Source organism: Tasmannia lanceolata, unplaced genomic scaffold (assembly GCF_043159265.1).
Source record: "Tasmannia lanceolata isolate RefF3 unplaced genomic scaffold, GAP_Taslan_0.1 ptg000012l, whole genome shotgun sequence".
NCBI lineage: Eukaryota > Viridiplantae > Streptophyta > Magnoliopsida > Canellales > Winteraceae > Tasmannia > Tasmannia lanceolata.
Window position 1 is genome coordinate 43,109,096 of NW_027518689.1, and position 23,658 is coordinate 43,132,753.

General features: G+C 40.3%; 2 long non-coding RNA genes across 2 annotated transcripts; both read right to left on the reverse strand.

The window, feature by feature from the left end:
* Nucleotides 1-479: 479 nt before the first annotated feature.
* Nucleotides 480-5,719, reverse strand: LOC143888301 (uncharacterized). The gene is made up of 3 exons (XR_013254526.1): nucleotides 4,684-5,719; nucleotides 4,352-4,451; nucleotides 480-1,056 (listed from the first exon to the last, which is right to left on the reverse strand). It is a non-coding gene; the product is annotated as an uncharacterized LOC143888301 (long non-coding RNA).
* Nucleotides 5,720-21,512: 15,793 nt separating this feature from the next.
* LOC143888300 (uncharacterized) lies at nucleotides 21,513-22,748 on the reverse strand. The gene is made up of 2 exons (XR_013254525.1): nucleotides 22,550-22,748; nucleotides 21,513-22,081 (listed from the first exon to the last, which is right to left on the reverse strand). It is a non-coding gene; the product is annotated as an uncharacterized LOC143888300 (long non-coding RNA).
* Between the last annotated feature and the right edge of the window lie 910 nt (nucleotides 22,749-23,658).

A 23,658-nucleotide genomic window follows, 5' to 3' on the forward strand; every position in this document is an offset into this window, starting at 1 on the left:
TTGGATTCTAGGAAAAACACATTTCTTAGGAAACTTTTCTGTTTCCACATTTTAAAAGCATATGATAAATTTTAGCAATATCATTATAATTTTTTTCATGTGTAAACAAGCAAGGGAAAAGCATGGAATTTTGGACAAAATTCTTTCTTCAAAGCATTGCAGAAAATTCCAGCAATCCAGACAGGGCCTTATTACACTTCAAATTGGATCCCTTGAAAGAGAAATGTGAATGTCATTTGCCCAAAGGAAAATGATTTCAGCGCTCCAACCACCTCGTGCATCAGTGCCCTGTTAAGTATTTGTTCATGTTTGTCAATTTTTGAACAGCAAGAAAGAACATGAAAGAAAATCCAAGACCCATTTTTAGAACACTACATTCTGTTAGCAAGAAAGGAAGTTTCGCATTTTTGTTGCCATGATTCATAGAAAACTGATAATGGCACACCTCCCATCTCCATGGATTGAAGGCAAGTGGATCTTCATAAGTTGCAGGATTCAAGTGGACGGCTGGAGGACACACCATAATCGCCCATCCTGCTGGAATTGTATATCCATCTGTAAACATTACTCACGTAGGTAAAACAGTCCATTATAGTTACAAAAATATTCATGTGTTGTGCATGATTTAGACTTTTGAGAATCTAGATTATAGTTACAAACATAGTCATAACGGATTTGATGATTGATCACCATGTGGGCTATGTCCACTAAAACACAATCCGAACCAAATTTACAGCCAATAGACATGTCCAGTAAAATGAAAAGAACACCAAACATAAGAACCATATCTAAGTAGAAGAGGAAGTTGACCCGGCAGAAGTTGTTGACGCTAGTGAATATCCGTGAGAGCTGGTCTCCTCTTCCCCTTTTTGTACGCACCCAGTACTGCCATGTAAATAGGCATGAAGGACAACATCTGCCTCCTGCCTAGTCCCATATGATTGATAACAAGCTCCACTGAACTTGTTGACCTGAAGATGGCAATCCTGCCAATTTTCAAATACACCAATCTGCCTTCCCTTGAAAACAACGTAGAACTTTTGTTTTGCCATTCACCTGCAGGAACGCAAATTCAAACAATAGCTATATGGATAAAAAGAAAACAAATGCGATATGTGGAAGACCTAGAAAAGAGAAACAGAAAGCCCAATTAAAGGCTAATCAAGGTAATAAGTAGTGGACCTATAACAATTATTGCTATGACAAAGAAGAACAGTAGTACAACAGCAAGAGTCTAACTTTCTTCATCTTACTCATTTCCATCTTGGGTATCGGCATTTTGCTGCTCATTTGCAGCCACCTATTAGCAAGCACAGTAGTAGAGATTTAAATCAATAAGGAAAAAAACGGAGCATAATAAATTGACAAGACCAATAATAACGTTTCCAAACCTTAGTCCTCTTTTGACAGCTTGTTCTGTAATGTCCATATCCCCCACATTTTGAGCACTGGCGTTGCTGTTTTTGTGCTTGAGTGGCCTCTATGCCAGATACATGACGCGTTGCATGCTTTGGCCTGCCCTTCGTCCTTACAACTTCAGGGTCGCGAATTGTAAACCCAAGTATTTGACTGGAATCAAAGTTTGACAGAGGTATTTCACCGGGACCAATGTTTGACTGAGGTATTTCACTAGGACCAATGTTTGACTGCACTTGGCTACCAACTGTTACCAAGTCACTCTGCGGAGAGACAATCTCCTTCTCCTTCTTTTCAACTTCTACAGCAAGCTCTGTACAAAAATCAGTCATCTTCTTGAAGAGAATCTCGTCATTACCAACTTTTTCAATCAGTTACTGCCATGTTGACATTAGACACCACCTCTTCAGTCCATTCACGCCACTAGTATCTCCTTGCATCAATTGACCACCTCTTTAATAAATAGCGTTTGGGGATAGTAGGTACTTGCTTTCTATCCATAACGTGAAGGATATGTCTGCATAATATTCCTTCCCTCTCAAACTTAGCACATTGACATGTCGCAGTTACATCGTTGGAACTGTCAAACAGAACCCTAAGGTATTTCTTCTTGTCATCTGTCCTGATTCCTACATTGTATTCCACAACATTGCCGTTCTTTCCCAACTTGTCTTTCCATAAGGCAAAATTACCCATAATCTCATCTTGGAATATGGTGAACATCTTCTTTGTATAGAATTCCCCAGCCTTTAGTTCCAATGGGCTGGTTGTGTTCATTTTGGCAATTGTATTTTTAGACTTAAAATCTTCTTCCAATTCGGCTTTACGCCGCTCAACCAGTGCCTTTTCGTATTGACCCAAGAATTCAACTAAGGAGGTGTTCTGGTTAACATAACCATCAAAGAAGGAATTTATGCTTTCACTCCGTTGACTAGATGTCATTCCTGCTGTGAATGTGTCTCTCCAATAAGCGGGAACCCAATGCTCGCGGATATCCCACATTTTTCCTAACCAATGACTTTCACCAATGTCATATTTATCAACCAGAGATTTCCATTCTGTCTCAGAATCCTCTATTTCCCTCCTGTAAAACCAGTGATTGTAATCCTTGTAGAAATCAGTGTCGACATCTCTCATGTCCGCAACATGCTCAAGGAGATGCTTCTTTATGTGCCACGAACAAAACCGATGCCTGGTATGTGGAAATACTTTTCGAATTGCATTTCGCATAGCCCCGTCCATATCAGTTATTATAGCACCTGGAGCTTTACGAAACATACACGTGAGCCACTGCTCAAATAACCAGGTGAAAGTCTCCTCGGTCTCGTCCGCAAGAAGTGCACATCCAAAAAGAATCGACTGCCTGTGATGGTTAACCCCAGTGAACGGTGCAAACAGCATTTTAAACCTGTTCGTTTTATAAGTCACATCAAATACGATCACATCACTAAACGTAAGGTATGCTTGTCTTGCCCTGGAATCAGCCCAGAACATCGAACGCAAAGTTCCATTCGCGTCTAACTCCAACTCAAAATAGAAGTTCGGGTCTTCAGACTTTCTCTTTTGGAAATGGTTCGCCACTATCACCGCTTCTTTACCCATATTACTCTCCCTAACTGCTCTCAAATGGGCAATAACTTGATTTGTTGAGACCACGGGAGCATTGGAAGTAGAGTTAATGGCATTCTTTATCTGAGCAGGCTTGAAATTGCTTCCACTGAGTTGTTCAATCAAATTCTTACAGCCTTTGTTTTTACGGAACTGACTATGTGAACGATGCATTTGCGTTTTAAGTGGTGAAGTAAGGTCATGAGAATGGATGTCGTCAAATGTTGTAACTTTCCACTCTTTATCTCTCAATTTGATGATCATCCTTGCTTTACAATTCATTCTGGCAAGACGACGCTCCCTCAAGTCCTTAACATCATCTCTCTTCTCCTTATCCTTTTTCTCTCCCTCTTTATTACATACAAACGTTCTCGATATCACCGTCTTTGTTAAATTTGATATGGTAGTACTAGATTTTCATAGTCCAAAACCAGTAGCATACGCATAAGCATTGTAGAACTCATATGCAGCTTCCCAAGTTTGAAAAACCTGATCCTCAAACGGCATATTCGCAATACTATCTTCACCGACAACCTTGTTGGGAGTAGTAACTGTATGACTACAACCCTCATCTCCGTCTTTCCCATCAGTAGCCTCCCATTGTAGATCATCATCATTGACATTCACCCCATCATTAATGTCAATTATATTCCCATCCCATACTAAATTATCATCGTTCAGATTAAACCCATTGTCACACTCAATTAAACCATTTGCATGTACGTCGTCAATAGAGGGGTCCATATTTTATACCTAAAAAACCAACATATACATGGCCCATCAGCATAATAAGAAATGGTAAAATATTACAGATATTTTCTACTGTGTGTCTTAAAGTAGGGTTATAAGGGTACATTGAAAGTAGGGTTTTTGCAGGAAAAAAGGAGAAAAAGAGAGAGAAAATCAAAAATTTGTGCAACATTCATGATTTTTGCAGCAATAAGCTTCTGTGTTAAAATTTGAAACAGGATTTAGGGTTTAAAGTGGAAGGAGGTTTCATGAAAAAAAAAGCCCTAAATCGATTAGCTTTTACCAACCCACTGTACAAAAAAAAAAAAAAAAAACAGAGAGAACCGTTAGAAATTAAGCATCAACAGAAGAAAAAATTTAAAATATAGAACCCAAAGGGGGTTTCATGGATTTATGGTTTCCAGTCGAAGGGGGTTTCATGAGAAAGAACCCTAAATCGATTAGCTTCTCAGCAGAAAAATAAAAAAGAGAGAAAATCAAAAATCAAAAATTTCTGCAAGATTTTTACAGCAAAGAAATAGAAAATGAGAGAGAAGTTAAAATAAAGCTGCAATCGGAGCAAAGAAAATTATCTCACAGAGGATTTGGGTTTTTCCTTTCTCCTTTCCTTTCTCCTTTTTCCGGCTGGGTAGGGACGATCGTCGGCTTCGAGACCTCGAGGATTTGGTTTTTTCCTGCTGAAAAATTCAAAAATCAAAAATCAAAAATTTCTGAAAGATTTTTGCAGCAAAGAGATAGAAAATGAGAGAGAAGTTAAAATAAAGCTGAAACCGTAGCAAAGAAATTTCTTCTTTACAGAGAAATCCTTAGGCAAAAAAAAAAAGAAAAGGAAAAACCCTCTTCGTTACAGAGAAATCCGTAGGGAGAAAAAATAAAAAAAAAGGAGGAAAAGAGGAAGAAGGCACTAACCTGTGGGAGGAGAAGATCGTTCGAGCGTTTCCGTCGGATGGATCGTCAGCTTCGATTTGGGTTTTTTTTCTTTGCTGCTGGTGCTTCGATTTGGGTTTTTTTGGTAACCTGTGGGAGGAGAAGCCGTCGGCTTCGATTTGGGTTTTTTTCCTTTGGTGCTGCTGCTCGACGATTTCGGTTTTTTTGCTAACCTGTGGGAGGAGAAGCCGTCGGAATCGATTTGGGGTTTTTTTGCTAACCTGTGGAGGAGAAGCCGACGATTCCTGTGGAGGAGAAGCCGTCGGAATCGTCAAAATCGATTTGGGTTTCTTTGCTGCAGCAGCTTTAACAAGATATACTCTTTCTCCTCATACGCATGGATCAGCCTATGGAAATGATTTGGGGTTTTTTGCTAACCCGTGGGAGGAGAAACCGCATGAATCGTCGGAATCGATTTGGGTTTCTTTGCTTCAGCAGCTTTAACAACATATACTCTTTCTCCTCATACGGAGGGTTAGGATCAACCTATGGAAATGAATTTTTGGGCACGGCCTATTTAGGCTGTGGCCCATCTAATGGACGGTTTGGATCATCCTATGGGGCGGGCCTTACCGTACTTTCAATAAAGTGAGGAGTGCATTCATCAAAATACAGTAGCGCTGATAACATTTCCCAATATTTATATCACTTTTTAGGGATTTGCTAGCCACCTTCTCCGGGGCTATTTTTCAGCTTGTAGCCCCTCCTTAGCTGCAAAGATTGGGTGAAGTAACTTACGGGCAAAGGTGGCTAGCAATAAACGATAATAAAAAGAGAAGTAATCATTACAGATTTGGCAAAGAATCGTAGAAATACTAAGTTTGAAATGAAAAATTACCGCAAAAAGGATGCAAAGTAGAAAAATTACCTAAACAATACCAAATGATTGTAATAAAATATGACAATTACCGAGAAAACTACCAAGAAAAAAGTAAAATAATCTTACCATCTTCTCTTTTTTTCTTTCTACAGGAATGAAACCCTCCTCACAATGAAACCCTCTCCCTACGTTATTTGATTTTCATTTTCATAAAAAAAAAAAGAGAAAAAAAGAGAAAAGTTACAAGAAACTAACCTTAGGGGGCGGCCGGAGAAGGGTTTTGGGTGACGGCGAGGTACGATTTTGGGTGGGTTTTTCTTCCACTGTCACAGCTTTCAGCGAGAAGAGAGGAAGGAGATAAAAGCTGAACCGATTTCTTTCTTGGGTTTTTGGTATGAAACCCGTACGAAAAAAATAAAGGCATCAAATCCAAATCGATATTTTTTTGGATTTTGGTTTCTTACGGGAGAGAAAAATAAGACTTACAGTCGTCTTTTCGTCGCCTCCTGGGCCCACTCTCTTAGCCAATGAGAGCAAACCTCTCTCTTCGACCGCACAGTAGAGAGAAAACGGTTGAGCGCACAATCTTTTCTCTCTCTATATATATATATATATATATATATATATATATATATATATACACACTAGTAAAAAACCACGAACCGGCAAATAACTGTACGGATGACATTATAGGTTGATCCAAACCGCCCATGTGATAGAACACAACATCAATACGTTGTGCCCGTAAAATCATTTCCATAGGCTGATCCTAGCCCTCCAATCTATAGAGGTTTCCATAATATGTTGTTCCTCTTAAGGTGCCCGGAATTCATAAATATTTTTAAAGGAGTGCAAAATTCATAATATCCTTGAAAAAATTACTAAAGAAAAGTAGTTTTTTTCGTAATTGTCATATTTCGATACCTCTTATTTGTAGTTTTTTCCGTAATTATCATATACAAGTACCCGTTGTCCTTAATTTTCCTCCAAAACTATACTACGTAATGATTATTATTGCTAGCTTCTTTCGGTACTTATTATTGTTAGCCACCTTTCAAGAAATAATATTTCCATGTAGTTTTTCACCACGTCTAATAAGACAAACTCTGAACACATACAATTGCAAAGGATGAGCGAGACGTGGCCTTTGGAGAAGGTGGCTAGCAAATCATGATTTGCTTTTTCAAATAATTCCAAAAAGGGGTAGGATTGAAATTATGTGGCTTTAATGGGTGCCTTTTGTTAAAAAGCATAAAGGAAGGGGTGGGATTGAACATATGTGGGTTGAATGGGTGCCTTTGTTAAAAAAAGCAAAAAAAGTGATGTGTAATTCTCATAGAATTTTGGGAGAAATTCAAATAATTCTCTCATTTTCTCTTCTGCTATATATATATATATATATATATATATATACTAGTAAAAAACCCCGTGCGATGCACGGGCCGACAAAGATTGTGGTACCCTAATCCCGCGAGAGGGGTGGGGCGCGAGCCGCCGCGCTCTCTCTCTTGGTCTCTCGTATCCACGCGATTGGCGTGTGTTTTTTAATTGTTGATTGTAATTCGTCTTTTATGTGAACTTGGGATCACTAAGGCAATCCGAATTCCACACGAAAGAGACTGACAGAGTCGCCACCTAGATGTGGGATCTAGGACCCATAATTAACCAGAAATCTAGACTCGCTACCTGGTTACGAGAATGGAAGGTATGGGGAGTTATCCACCACATGCACCATTCTTGCCCGATAATCGGTCTTCGATTCCAAAAGCTAACTCTTTTAAATTTATTTTAAATGGCTCATTCAACTCTATGTTAATGTGCGAACTAAGTGACATGCATCCTATGATCTAATTTCAATGTGAATCCTAAATGTGTATCTTGATTTATTAATTTGTCTGGATTCAATCTAAGTGAAAGTTCTCCTAAAATTCTAATTTCATGGAAAGTCCTAAGTGATTTGATTAAGCATTTACAAGAAAATTAATATACAAAACACCACAATTTGTTTGTGGTGCCGACTCGCGGGTGGTATGCCATCAGACATCCAAGCTGCCTACGTACCCAAGCCTCACTGGGATCAGAGTCGACGTAGTTCGGTGCACCTAAGCTAAGCTACTTATGCCTAACTCAACTAGGACACCGACCTAGACGGGATTGACTGTTTCAACAGTTTTAGGAGAAGTTATTTAATTCAAGTTGAGGATTTTATTATCTTAAGATTTCATCTAAGATGCTATATGATTCTCATCTAAATGCAAATGGTCCCTTAGACTAATGCAGGTTTGCCTACATCCTAGTTTACTAGGCTTGTCCTAGGGAAAGATTGGGTGACTAGTGTAACTAGACCTATGGCACGGTTGCTATACATAGCAAACGTCCGTGATGAGGCTGGACTCCTAACTCTAGGACTCCCTAAAACCTAAGACTCCCTAAAACTTAGGACACGACACGACACCGGTGTTCCTAAATTGGGCTCTAAGGGTCCTTACGACGGAAACCGTAATCCAACGGTTCCGAGAGACACGAGGTGAATCGATTTCAGTTCTTGAGGTTAGTGAAAAAAGGGATGGAAGAGATGATGAAATAGTGTGAGGGAATGAGAAAGATAGAGAAAGGTGCGACTGAACTTGGGAGTGCCAAATTGCCTACGTACCCCGCGATGGGGATCAAGCCACACGTAGTTCCGCTGGGGAGGTTACTTGGATTTTGGAAAACAGAATTGGTATTTGGATCAGGAATCGGGTTTGTATTTGAGCATTGGACTTGAGATTCAGAAACATTGATTTATCAATGGGATTTTGGAATTGGGAATTTGCATCAAAGAATTGAGCATATAGGAATCATCAAGGGTTTGAATTTTGGGAATTCAAAATGGGCGGGCTTATGAGATTCGGCCAAATGGATTCAGACATGCGACTCAGATTGTGTTGGGATATGACTTGGTTAGGCAAAAGGGAGGAAGTTCTATTAGGTGTAAACGGGCATTAGTAGAATAGGGGAATGACTCGGTTGTGACATGGAAGGCCGCCACTTGGTCGAATGCGACTCGGTTGCATTGGGATGGGTTGATTAAGGAATTGGATTGAGTCAACTAAGGGGAGAGTCCAATCGGTTAAAGAGGTTGAGCATACTCGACTAGAGAGTTGGGTCAACTCGACTAGGGAGGTTGGCTAGAGTTGACTCAGTTGAGCTGGGTTGGGATCCCACTTGGTTGGATTGTATTGGGGCGATTTGACTTAAGCTGCAGGTGGCCTGGCTGGGTTAGATTTAATGTAACCAGATTTATGGATAAATGGTGTGCCTCAGTGAGTGGACAAAGGTATGGCTTGGGTTGATGTGACTCGGTTATCGGGTTTAAGGCTTATGGGTATGGGGTTTAGTGAGTTGGGTCTAAGTTAGGAGCAAACCCGAGACTAGCCATGGTCTAACCAGGAGGAAGCAGGGTACAAACCAGGGTGCGGACCAGGGTGCACCAGGGTGCGAACCAGCAGGGGAACCAGGGTGCAACCAGCAGGGAACCTGGGTGCAACCAGCAGCGAACCTGGGTGCAACCAGGGTCTAACCAGAGTGCGAACCAGCAGGGAACCAGGGTGCGAACCAGTATCGAACCTGGGTGCAACCAGCAACGAACCTGGGTGCAACCAGGGTCTAACCAGAGGCTAACCAGGGGGAACCAGGGTGTGAACCAGGGTACGAACCAGAGTACAACCAGGGGCTGGCCAGGGTGCGAACCAGGGTGCGAATTAGTAGGGAACCAGAGTGCGAACCAGCAGGGAACCAGGGTGCGAACCAGCAGGGAACCAGGGTGCAACCAGTATCGAACCTGGGTGCAACCAGCAGCGAACCTGGGTGCAACCAGGAGCTAACCAGAGGCTAACCAGGGGGAACCAGGGTGTGAACCATTAGGGAAAAATAAAAATGAAGATCAGATGGGTTAAGAGAAGAGGGAAACATGTATAACTTCAAAGTCTACCATCAAGAAGAATATGAGTAAAGATTGATCCTAGATGCTTCCTAACATGGTTTTTCTTTTAAAGTAAAAGATATGCATGAAAACAGACCCTACATAAAATTAAAATAAATGCCTACCTCTTTGAAAACCCACTTTGTGTTTGATTTTTCTTTGATGTTAATTCCTTGAAGATGATTCCTTGCTTGATAATGACCGCTTTTGATATATATCACCCAACGTATAAAATCACCCGATCCGGCAAGGATGGCCGATCCCTTGAAGAGATGAGGGAGAGGGATGAGTTTTCTAAGAGAGGGGTTCTTTTTTTTCTTCTCTTCTTCCTTCTCCCCCTTTGGATGGTGGGATGAGAGGGTATTTATAGGAGAATGGGATAGGAGGTTAGGTGAGGTTAGGTGAGGTTAGGTGAGGTTAGGTAAGGTTAGGTGAGGTTAGGTGGTTAGGTGAGGTTAGGTGAGGTTAGGTGAGGTTTGGATGGTTAGGATGAGAGGAGAGGTTAGGTGAGGTTAGGTGAGGTTTGGATGGTTAGGATGAGAGGAGAGGTTAGGTGATTTTGGATGGTTAGACCTAGGTCGAGATCTGCCATTGATCTAACGATTTACGGAAATCGGGTCTCGGAATGGAATCAGGGTCCGGGCTATGAAGTGACCCTAGCTTATTTTGTCCCGATTGATGATCCGTAAAGTCAGATCAAGATATTAATGACCTAAAACATATAAATCAATGATAGAGGGGGTTCTCACATGGATTTAACACACTAAATTCACCAATCAGGGTATTTTTCAATTTTTCGGGTCTAATCATCTCACCAGGTACATCTCTTTATCATTTTGTTTTTTTCAAAAAATTTGAGGATGCATACTTTACCAATGAAATTCTACGGATCAATATATTAGGTTATTGTTGGTTAAAGTAAGGCAAAATGTGGGTGTCTACAGATGCCCCTCTTTGGTAGAGACGACGTAGTCATCGAATACCAAAGTCAAAATGACAGAACCATTTTGCGTAGCTTTAATCGACAAAGAACCCCCTAAACACAATGCAACCTAATATAATGCAAGACCTTAGATGAAATCCTAGAATTGGAATGCAATAAAACAAACCCGCTGCGGTGCCGCTGGCAACGAGAGAAATGGGATACCATTTTCAAATGGATTTTCGGAGGGAAAGGAATATCGCTTTTGAACAGCTTCAGAGGAAATGAGACGTCATTTTCAAATGGTCTCAGAGAGAATAATGGATGACTTTTGAAAGATTCTTAATGAAAACGCAGCATCATTTTTGAATGGGCTTGGGCAAGATGAAATACCGTATTTATACGGATTCGAAGGAAATGAGACATCATAGTTGTATGATGTTCAAAGGGTATAAGAGACCATAGTTGTATGGACTCGAAGAGAATGAAATACCGTATTTGTACGGATTCCAAGGAAATGAGACATCATAGTTGTATGATGTTCAAAGGGGATAAGAGATCATAGTTGTATGGACTCGAAGAAAATGAAATACCGTATTTGTACGGATTCCAAGGAAATGAGACATCATAGTTGTATGATGTTCAAAGAGGATAAGAGACCATAGTTGTATGGACTTGAAGAGAATGAAATACCGTATTTGTACGGATTCCAAGGAAATGAGACATCATAGTTGTATGATGTTCAAAGGGGAAAAGAGACCATAGTTGTATGGACTCGAAGAGAATGAAATACCGTATTTGTACGGATTCCAAGGAAATGAGACATCATAGTTGTATGATGTTCAAAGGGGAAAAGAGACCATAGTTGTATGGACTCGAAGAGAATGAAATACCGTATTTGTACGGATTCCAAGGAAATGAGACATCATAGTTGTATGATGTTCAAAGGGTATAAGAGACCATAGTTGTATGGACTCGAAGAGAATGAAATACCATATTTGTAAGGATTCCAAGGAAATGAGACATCATAGTTGTATGATGTTCAAAGGGGATAAGAGACCATAGTTGTATGGACTCGAAGAGAATGAAATACCGTATTTGTACGGATTCCAAGGAAATGAGACATCATAGTTGTATGATGTTCAAAGAGGATAAGAGACTATAGTTGTATGGACTCGAAGAGAATGAAATACCGTATTTGTACGGATTCCAAGGAAATGAGACATCATAGTTGTATGATGTTCAAAGGGGATAAGAGACCATAGTTGTATGGACTTGAAGAGAATGAAATACCGTATTTGTACGGATTCCAAGGAAATGAGACATCATAGATGTATGATGTTCAAAGAGGATAAGAGACCATAGTTGTATGGTCTCGAAGAAAAGAAGCACCGTTCTCAAACGGGCTCGAAGAATTTAGAGATTTTTCATAGGATTGGATTTATTATTATTTTTTTGAATCGGGGATTGGATTTGATGAATTTTTTTTAATTTATTTTTTTAAAATTTTATTTTTGAGAAATGAAACATCATAGTTGTATGATGTTCAAAGGGGATAAGAGACCATAGTTGTATGGACTCGAAGAGAATGAAATACCATATTTGTACGGATTCCAAGGAAATGAGACATCATAGTTGTATGATGTTCAAAGGGGATAAGAGACCATAGTTGTATGAACTCGGAGAGAATGAAATACCGTATTTGTACGGATTCCAAAGGAATGGGACATCATAGTTGTATGATGTTCAAAAGGGGATAAGAGACCATAGTTGTATGGACTCGAAGAGAATGAAATACCGTATTTGTACGGATTCCAAGGGAATGAGACATCATAGTTGTATGATGTTCAGAGAGTATAAGAGACCATAGTTGTATGGACTCGAACAGAATGAAATACCGTATTTGTACGGATTCCAAGGAAATGAGACATCATAGTTGTATGATGTTCAAAGGGGATAAGAGACCATAGTTGTATGGACTCGAAGAGAATGAAATACCGTATTTGTACGGATTCCAAGGAAATGAGACATCATAGTTGTATGATGTTCAAAGGGTATAAGAGACCATAGTTGTATGGACTCGAAGAGAATGAAATACCGTATTTGTACGGATTCCAAGGAAATGAGACATCATAGTTGTATGATGTTCAAAGGGTATAAGAGACCATAGTTGTATGGACTCGAAGAGAATGAAATACCGTATTTGTAAGGATTCCAAGGAAATGAGACATCATAGTTGTATGATGTTCAAAGGGGATAAGAGATCAAAGTTGTATGGACTCGAAGAGAATGAAATACCGTATTTGTACGGATTCCAAGGAAATGAGACATCATAGTTGTATGATGTTCAAAGAGGATAAGAGACCATAGTTGTATGGACTTGAAGAGAATGAAATACCGTATTTGTACGGATTCCAAGGAAATGAGACATCATAGTTGTATGATGTTCAAAGGGGATAAGAGACCATAGTTGTATGGACTCGAAGAGAATGAAATACCGTATTTGTACGGATTCCAAGGAAATGAGACATCATAGTTGTATGATGTTCAAAGGGTATAAGAGACCATAGTTGTATGGACTCGAAGAGAATGAAATACCGTATTTGTAAGGATTCCAAGGAAATGAGACATCATAGTTGTATGATGTTCAAAGGGTATAAGAGACCATAGTTGTATGGACTCGAAGAGAATGAAATACCGTATTTGTACGGATTCCAAGGAAATGAGACATCATAGATGTATGATGTTCAAAGAGGATAAGAGACCATAGTTGTATGGACTCGAAGAAAAGAGGCACCGTTCACAAACGGGCTCAAGGAGAAGACAAGACCATTCACAAATGGACTCGAGAAATGAGGCACCATTCACAAACGGGCTCAAGGAGGACGATACCATTCACAAATGGATTCGAGAAAAGAGGCGCCATTCACAAATGGGCTCAAGGATAAGACAAGACCATTCACAAATGGACTCGAGAAATGAGGCACCATTCACAAACGGGCTCAAGGAGAAGACGAGACCATTCACAAATGGATTCGAGAAATGAGGCACCGTTCACAAACGGGCTCAAGGAGAAGACAAGACCATTCACAAATGGACTCGAGAAATGAGGCACCGTTCACAAACGGGCTCAAAGAGGACACGAGACCATTCACAAATGGACTCAGAAAATGAGGCACCGTTCACAAACGGGCTCAAGGAGAAGATGAGACCATTCACAAATGGACTCAGAGAATGAGACACCGTTCACAAACGGGTTCAAGGAGAAGACGAGACCATTCACAAATGGACTTGAGAAATGAGGCCCCGTTCACAGACGGGCTCGAAGAATTTAGAGATTTTTTATGAACTTGAATTTGACGTAGGATTGGATTTTTTTTATTTTTTTTTTTAATTAAGGATTTGGATTTGATAAATTTTTTTATTTTTGGAAAATGAGGTACCGTCCGCAAACGGGCTCAAGGAGAAGATGAGACCATTCACAAATGGCCTCGAGAACAGAGGCACCGTTCACAAACGGGCTCAAAGAGGACATTAGAGCATTCACAAATGGACTCAGAGAATGAGAAACCTGTTCACAAACGGGTTCAAGGAGAAGACGAGACCATTCACAAATGGACTCGAGAAATGAGGCACCTTTCAGAAAAGGGCTCAAAGAGGACATGAGATTTTTCATGAACTTGAATTTGACGTAAGATTGGATTTGTTTGAATCGGGGATTGGATTTGATGAATTTTGGATTTTTTTTTTTTTTTTTTTTTTGAACTCAATGAAATCGGGGACATTATAGATCGTGCCCAGTAAAGATATTGGAAACCAAGACTTTGACGAATGATGAGACGACCAACCTTATGAACGAAGAACCATTAGTAACAAGAATGGATTAGGAACACTTTTATGAAACTTCAACAAGATTTTTCTCAATGAGACTGTTGGTCTTGTCTTCTGGGGATTTTGATAACTGAAACCTTGAACAAGATACTTGAAATTGGTAATTTAGAACAACGGCTCTCTAACATGGAAAAGCGGGATCTGTTTTTTGACAGGTGCTTAGATGAACATTTCTTGACCAGGATAGTATTTAACTAACCGGAAGGAAATTCTGAATTTTAATGGTTCATCTTTCTGAGAAATTGGCTCAACCACCATTGCATCTGGGGCTCTTCCAAGCTTAAGGTGCCTTCCTGGGGTATGATCTTTTTACGGAAGCTGGGCTTTCTGATGTTTCTACTTCTGAACTCTTCTGAGTTGATCTTCTTTGAAATGTAGCTGTTTGACTAGATTCTCGAACCCTTTCAGGTATAATTGCAGGGAGCTGCCTAGGCCGGGCCTCCTTCACCAAGACAGTTACATCATTTGGACATAGGAACGACGATTGACTCTTTCTAAAGAGAAAACTTAGATGAAAGGCACTACTCAAAGGATTGAGCAGCCCTGAAGGAGTGAACTTAGAATAACAAAGATTGACTGACTATACTGACAAACACAGTGATGCTTCTGACTTAGTTAATATTTTGTTTGGTAAGTCTATCCTTTCGAGGAATAGTTTTTCAATTGGTAAACACTGGACTTTTTCCTTAAAACAGTAATGCCTCAAGGATTTAATTACGCCCCCTAAGATTGCTTAGCTTCAATGCCCCCAGTTTTGAGGATATCACTTGAATTTGCTTGAACTTCAGTTGATCTTCAGTCTTGATACCAGCTGTAGCCTTCTTATACTGATTCTCTTACCGTGACCAAGTCACCTCTTCGGGGTTTTTAACTTGGCGGACCGTGCTAGCCTTAACTTTTGCCTGAACCACCTTTCTAGGTTTTTGATCCAGCAGGCTATCTCCTTAGCTTCTGCCTAAGCCGCCCTTTCGGGTTTTCAACTTAGCAGGGGAATGATCTTAAATTTTGCCTAGACCGCCCTTTCAGGTTTTCAGTCTAGCAGATCTTCAAACTCCGCTCTTTTTCTTATTCATCATTTTTTTTTTTTTTTATTGTGTCTCGGGATCTAGCTCATTAGTTCTGAACACCAGAAGGACTTTTATAGGTAGGATAGGGCTTTTCAAAGAATGGCTTAAGGCTCAACAAAGATTTCGACCGAACCTGTGAACAGGTCGCCTACATATCCCAAGGTAGGAATCAGGTCGTGTGTAGTTCAGGGCGAATGCCCTTAGTTTGAAGATAAATTGTTTGAAGGTTAATTGATTTTTTCCTTTTTTTTTTCTTTCTTTCTGGAATAATTGACCTCTCTTCTACTGGAACTTGTCCCTCTTTTTTTTTTTTGAAATGATTGAATTTCTTTTCCTTTTTGAATCGACCGAACTCGGTTCAACCGAGTTGCCTACCTACCCCAGTATAGGGATCAGGTCTCGCGTAGTTTGGGGAAATGCCCCTGGTTTGATGGGTTTTCAAGAAAATTTTATTCAGGCTCGAAGGGTTTGCAAACCGGTATTCTTTTGACATTGGTTCTGATTTTGGGATTTATTCGGCCAAAGGGGGCCTTCCGATGTTCAGATTGGCTAGAGTCCGTCTGGTACTGATTATTTTTTTCTTTTTTGTTTTGTTTTGTTTTTTTTTTTTACGGAGTTTGACGGCATTTCCAGGTAAGAGATAATGGATCTTCTTCTTCCAAGATTCTAAAGTGTGCTTTCGACTTTCATAGAGCGAAACTTGTTCTTTGACATCCTCCATCTATGGATTCGTTCTGATGATCACTTTTCAATGCTTGCTCTTGAACTTCTTATCTTGAATTTGTTGGCTTTATGTTATGAATTTGAGAACCAAGGTCATTAATTGGAAATATGAAAGTTGTTTCCACTCTATGCCCCTTGTATAGCATATATCTTCTCACTTTCTTCATTTTCTTTGAGCTTTCCAACTATGTCTTGCCCCTGGTATCGGTTGTAGCTTTTCTAGACAATCATCTTATTCTTGAAATAATTTTATCAATTCTTCACACTCTTCAGAGGGTAATGTATTTTCAATCGGCATTTACTGAATCAAAGTTTCAGTGCCAGCGTTTACCACTTCAATTTCATTTTTGAAAAGCTGGGATTGGCGCTCCTCCTCTTGTTCAAGTAATTGCTGTGACTCAAGTGGAGTTTCGTCAATTTTGTCCTCATTTGAGGAGGGAGTCTTATTTTAAGATCAGAAGCACACTTAAGAAACAAACACAAGTGAATTATTGGACACGACCTATCCTGAACATGCTCAGGATTCACAACTCTAAATAAAAAAGAGAGATGATTTGCCTGGACTAGGCATTGACCTTGAAATGTAAGACCGGACTCAACAATTGTACTGACCATGATGACTGATTCGCATAGGGGAATGCCCCTAGTTCAAGGATTATGATAGTGAACTCTGAAGGACTTAGCAAAATATTCTTGAAAAAGGTTGCCCTTAGAGTAAGAAAGGACTAAGGGTACAAGTAAGATTGGATCATCTGGACCAGGCATGATCAGATCATGAGATTGCATAATCGAAAGATTGTGAGATTCTGCTCCTGCCAGTTAGGGGATGGCATGAAGATACGATCGAATTGTATGACAGAAGAATGAAAGACGCACGATCAAGAGATTAGATGAGATAGCATAAGATTGCTTTCAACGGATAGATCATGAATGACTAATCCTATGAGATCTTTGAAAATGATGGGATTTATATCCTAACCCCAAAGGGAAAGTTTTTAATCTTCACACATTTTAACAGTGTTACCTGAGGGAATCAACCCTAATCCTAGTCTAGCGGAGTGGAGAGAGGATCTCGACTCATGACTTTGTTCGTGTATCTAAGGACCGATCGTAGCCATTGGAAGATGGACTACGGCCTAATCTAGACACAAATAGGTAGGATATCCTAAACTAGGCTCACACACGTGATGCACATGTGTTCGTATACTACATGCATGTGTGGGTTAATCTAGGGGTAAGGCCAAGAGTTCCCTTAGCGCGAATCCATGTTCGATATACTGTACCAGTGTCCGGCGTATCAGTACGTGAACAAGAGATCCGTTTACGTACCATAAAGGTACTAGGCTAAGGGTGGAATGCTTCTCTAGCACAGAGGCACCAGGTGATGAAATCCCAGTCAACCATGCTAGATAACACTCCGGGTTCCTAAAATAGGATGTGTGTGCACGTGAGATGCAAGGGTTTAGATGCAAGTGATGTAAGTGTATGCAATATGTTTGCGCAATCTACGATGCCTTCAGGTTTTGTTAGATTAAGTTCAAGTAAAATGTGATGAGAAAATAAAACAAGACAAAGTAATCTATCAAGTATAGAGTTTTTATGAGCCAGTTAAATTAAATTCAAATGAATTATCTTTTGAAATTTTAATGAAGTTAGGTGATCCCCAGCAGAGTCGCCAAACTGTGGTACCCGATCCCCGCGAGAGGGGTGGGGCGCGAGCCGCCGCGCTCTCTCTCTTGGTCTCTCGTATCCACGCGATTGGCGTGTGTTTTTTAATTGTTGATTGTAATTCGTCTTTTATGTGAACTTGGGATCACTAAGGCAATCCGAATTCCACACGAAAGAGACTGACAGAGTCGCCACCTAGATGTGGGATCTAGGACCCATAATTAACCAGAAATCTAGACTCGCTACCTGGTTACGAGAATGGAAGGTATGGGGAGTTATCCACCACATGCACCATTCTTGCCCGATAATCGGTCTTCGATTCCAAAAGCTAACTCTTTTAAATTTATTTTAAATGGCTCATTCAACTCTATGTTAATGTGCGAACTAAGTGACATGCATCCTATGATCTAATTTCAATGTGAATCCTAAATGTGTATCTTGATTTATTAATTTGTCTGGATTCAATCTAAGTGAAAGTTCTCCTAAAATTCTAATTTCATGGAAAGTCCTAAGTGATTTGATTAAGCATTTACAAGAAAATTAATATACAAAACACCACAATTTGTTTGTGGTGCCGACTCGCGGGTGGTATGCCATCAGACATCCAAGCTGCCTACGTACCCAAGCCTCACTGGGATCAGAGTCGACGTAGTTCGGTGCACCTAAGCTAAGCTACTTATGCCTAACTCAACTAGGACACCGACCTAGACGGGATTGACTGTTTCAACAGTTTTAGGAGAAGTTATTTAATTCAAGTTGAGGATTTTATTATCTTAAGATTTCATCTAAGATGCTATATGATTCTCATCTAAATGCAAATGGTCCCTTAGACTAATGCAGGTTTGCCTACATCCTAGTTTACTAGGCTTGTCCTAGGGAAAGATTGGGTGACTAGTGTAACTAGACCTATGGCACGGTTGCTATACATAGCAAACGTCCGTGATGAGGCTGGACTCCTAACTCTAGGACTCCCTAAAACCTAAGACTCCCTAAAACTTAGGACACGACACGACACCGGTGTTCCTAAATTGGGCTCTAAGGGTCCTTACGACGGAAACCGTAATCCAACGGTTCCGAGAGACACGAGGTGAATCGATTTCAGTTCTTGAGGTTAGTGAAAAAAGGGATGGAAGAGATGATGAAATAGTGTGAGGGAATGAGAAAGATAGAGAAAGGTGCGACTGAACTTGGGAGTGCCAAATTGCCTACGTACCCCGCGATGGGGATCAAGCCACACGTAGTTCCGCTGGGGAGGTTACTTGGATTTTGGAAAACAGAATTGGTATTTGGATCAGGAATCGGGTTTGTATTTGAGCATTGGACTTGAGATTCAGAAACATTGATTTATCAATGGGATTTTGGAATTGGGAATTTGCATCAAAGAATTGAGCATATAGGAATCATCAAGGGTTTGAATTTTGGGAATTCAAAATGGGCGGGCTTATGAGATTCGGCCAAATGGATTCAGACATGCGACTCAGATTGTGTTGGGATATGACTTGGTTAGGCAAAAGGGAGGAAGTTCTATTAGGTGTAAACGGGCATTAGTAGAATAGGGGAATGACTCGGTTGTGACATGGAAGGCCGCCACTTGGTCGAATGCGACTCGGTTGCATTGGGATGGGTTGATTAAGGAATTGGATTGAGTCAACTAAGGGGAGAGTCCAATCGGTTAAAGAGGTTGAGCATACTCGACTAGAGAGTTGGGTCAACTCGACTAGGGAGGTTGGCTAGAGTTGACTCAGTTGAGCTGGGTTGGGATCCCACTTGGTTGGATTGTATTGGGGCGATTTGACTTAAGCTGCAGGTGGCCTGGCTGGGTTAGATTTAATGTAACCAGATTTATGGATAAATGGTGTGCCTCAGTGAGTGGACAAAGGTATGGCTTGGGTTGATGTGACTCGGTTATCGGGTTTAAGGCTTATGGGTATGGGGTTTAGTGAGTTGGGTCTAAGTTAGGAGCAAACCCGAGACTAGCCATGGTCTAACCAGGAGGAAGCAGGGTACAAACCAGGGTGCGGACCAGGGTGCACCAGGGTGCGAACCAGCAGGGGAACCAGGGTGCAACCAGCAGGGAACCTGGGTGCAACCAGCAGCGAACCTGGGTGCAACCAGGGTCTAACCAGAGTGCGAACCAGCAGGGAACCAGGGTGCGAACCAGTATCGAACCTGGGTGCAACCAGCAACGAACCTGGGTGCAACCAGGGTCTAACCAGAGGCTAACCAGGGGGAACCAGGGTGTGAACCAGGGTACGAACCAGAGTACAACCAGGGGCTGGCCAGGGTGCGAACCAGGGTGCGAATTAGTAGGGAACCAGAGTGCGAACCAGCAGGGAACCAGGGTGCGAACCAGCAGGGAACCAGGGTGCAACCAGTATCGAACCTGGGTGCAACCAGCAGCGAACCTGGGTGCAACCAGGAGCTAACCAGAGGCTAACCAGGGGGAACCAGGGTGTGAACCATTAGGGAAAAATAAAAATGAAGATCAGATGGGTTAAGAGAAGAGGGAAACATGTATAACTTCAAAGTCTACCATCAAGAAGAATATGAGTAAAGATTGATCCTAGATGCTTCCTAACATGGTTTTTCTTTTAAAGTAAAAGATATGCATGAAAACAGACCCTACATAAAATTAAAATAAATGCCTACCTCTTTGAAAACCCACTTTGTGTTTGATTTTTCTTTGATGTTAATTCCTTGAAGATGATTCCTTGCTTGATAATGACCGCTTTTGATATATATCACCCAACGTATAAAATCACCCGATCCGGCAAGGATGGCCGATCCCTTGAAGAGATGAGGGAGAGGGATGAGTTTTCTAAGAGAGGGGTTCTTTTTTTTCTTCTCTTCTTCCTTCTCCCCCTTTGGATGGTGGGATGAGAGGGTATTTATAGGAGAATGGGATAGGAGGTTAGGTGAGGTTAGGTGAGGTTAGGTGAGGTTAGGTAAGGTTAGGTGAGGTTAGGTGGTTAGGTGAGGTTAGGTGAGGTTAGGTGAGGTTTGGATGGTTAGGATGAGAGGAGAGGTTAGGTGAGGTTAGGTGAGGTTTGGATGGTTAGGATGAGAGGAGAGGTTAGGTGATTTTGGATGGTTAGACCTAGGTCGAGATCTGCCATTGATCTAACGATTTACGGAAATCGGGTCTCGGAATGGAATCAGGGTCCGGGCTATGAAGTGACCCTAGCTTATTTTGTCCCGATTGATGATCCGTAAAGTCAGATCAAGATATTAATGACCTAAAACATATAAATCAATGATAGAGGGGGTTCTCACATGGATTTAACACACTAAATTCACCAATCAGGGTATTTTTCAATTTTTCGGGTCTAATCATCTCACCAGGTACATCTCTTTATCATTTTGTTTTTTTCAAAAAATTTGAGGATGCATACTTTACCAATGAAATTCTACGGATCAATATATTAGGTTATTGTTGGTTAAAGTAAGGCAAAATGTGGGTGTCTACAAAGATGCCTGTGAAAAAATAGTATAATGGGAAAAGCTATTGGAATGGAAAAAAGCAATCTTTTCCACAGAGGATAGGTAAATTCAAAATTAATATGACTCCAAGAGGAAAAAAAATGAATCAAAGGGATCAAATAGTATGGTGCTCATCATTAAATCGAATGATGTACGATCTCTTAAATTCATAAAACTTGATACCCTACCTTTTTATATATTTTGTCGCTCCAAAACTAAACTCACCTGAAGCTTTAAAAAATAAACCAATTTCAAATATTTCAGATAAATCAAACTGGGCTAACATTTTCACTAAAGAGAGAAGTGAGGGAGTGTGGACAGACAAATTACATACAGTTTGAAGCCATTGCATCCACTTTTACCATTTCTAACAGCTTTGCAGGCTATTTTTAATCAATATCTACTCTAACATGGATGGAGTGGGGCATGGCTATGGCAGCCAGGAATGCCCAGGATTGAAAAGTAACCATGAAAAAGCGTGTGGAGTCCCAACTTCGAGTAACTTAGAGTACACGTCAACCCTACTCCTTCAAAATCTCGTTGTCAAAGGGTTAAAAAACCAAACCATTTTTAGCTGAAAGACGACGTGGAGCCATTGAAGCCGTTGGTGGAGAGCACATGATGTCTTTTGCAACACTGCCTTAAAAAAATGAAACAAGGATAAAAGAGAACCTGGGAGAAGAAGAGTCTTTCACGAAGTGAAGAGCTCACATCTCTTCCTGGAAAACACAGGGATTTTTTGGATTTCTGGGAAAGTTTGTCCGTGAAAATGATAAATTGGTCCCTTTTCTTTACATGGGACAGCCAAGTCCATTATGCTATTCACAGCCGTTGAGTCTTGAAACCTAGAAAGAAACCTCGAAGAGTATTGGAAATAAAAAAATTTGAATCCATTGTCAAAAGAGTATTAAAAAAATTAAATAAAAAAACCCTAATTTATCTATTTTGAACCCAGAAAAGAAATTAAACAGTAGAGTTTATATCGTCAATAAACTCTTCCGAAAATAAGAAATTGAGTACACGGTAAACTCTAATGTACGGAAATTAAAGAAATTAGGGTTTATATTGACAAAAGAGTATCAGAAATTTTTAAAAAAAATTGGATCCAGGAAAGAAATGAATGATTATATTGTCAATTAAAAAAAATTGAATGCCCAAAAGAAAAAAAAATGGTATTGTCAAAAGAGGATCGAGAGAGAGAGAGATGAAGGAAACCTTAAAATCCAACAATACCATCTTCACAAAAAAGGAAAACAAATCTTTGTAAAATAAAGAAAAACCTGAGAAAAAGAGTTTACAAAATAAAAAATTACCTATCCGCTGCGCAGGGAAAGATCTTGAAATGTCAGAGAGAAGCGGTGGCTGCCATACATGTTGTTGTGAAGAGAGAGAGAGAGAGAGTTAGCTTTTTTTCAATAACTAAAAGGGGCCCATCCTCTCTGTGTTTTTTTCATGGGATTTGGATTTCTCCAACAAAGAGGCGGTGGCTGCCAGACTACTTCCTGCTTCTATTTTCTTACGTGTAGAGAGAGAGAGAGAGACAGAGAGACAGAGAGAGTAAGACCGAGGGAGAGAGACACATATTAACCAGAAACGTCATCATAGACATGGGCCCACGAGATGGATAATATCTATAGTAGGTGGGAGGTGGTAAAAAGGAGAAGATAAATATCTGCAGTAGGTGAAAACCAATAGACCATTTTACCCTTGATTGTAGAGATATATAGATGGGATGAACTATAATATTAAAGGGCTAGATGGTAAATAAATGAAACATGGATGTGTAAATCTCACAGAATTTTGGAAATATTCAAAAAATTCTCTAATTTCTCTTCTGCTATAATATATATATATATATAGAGAAAAATGATTGTACACTCGAGCGTACCAAGCTTATGGTGCGCTCGAGTGCCCAATCACATGCGTGCCACATTTTTTGTGGTGATCCAAAGCATTCATTTGCAAGGCCTTAACATAGATAGGGTGTGTACCAAAAATCAGCTCCATTGAATCATCCTAACCCCTCCAAAAGTGGAGGGAAAAAATGGGCAGATTTGTGGACAAACAGTGTCTGTCCATTTTGACCTTCACAAATGGATGGGTTAGGATGATCCTATGGAGTTGATTTTTGGTAGACACCCCATCTATGCAAGGGCCTTTCAAATGAATACTTTGGATCATCCTAACAAAGTGGGCCCACATGTGATTGGGCACTCGAGCGTACCATAAGCTTGGTACACTTGAGCGTACAATCATTTTCCTCATATATATATATATATATATATATATATATATATATATATATATATAGGGGAAACGTTTTCTGCGCGATACCTTAGATAAGTTATCTGAGCAAGAGCTCAAAAAAACATATTGGCCCACATTGTTTGGATGATCCAAAGCATTCATTTGGATGGTCCAA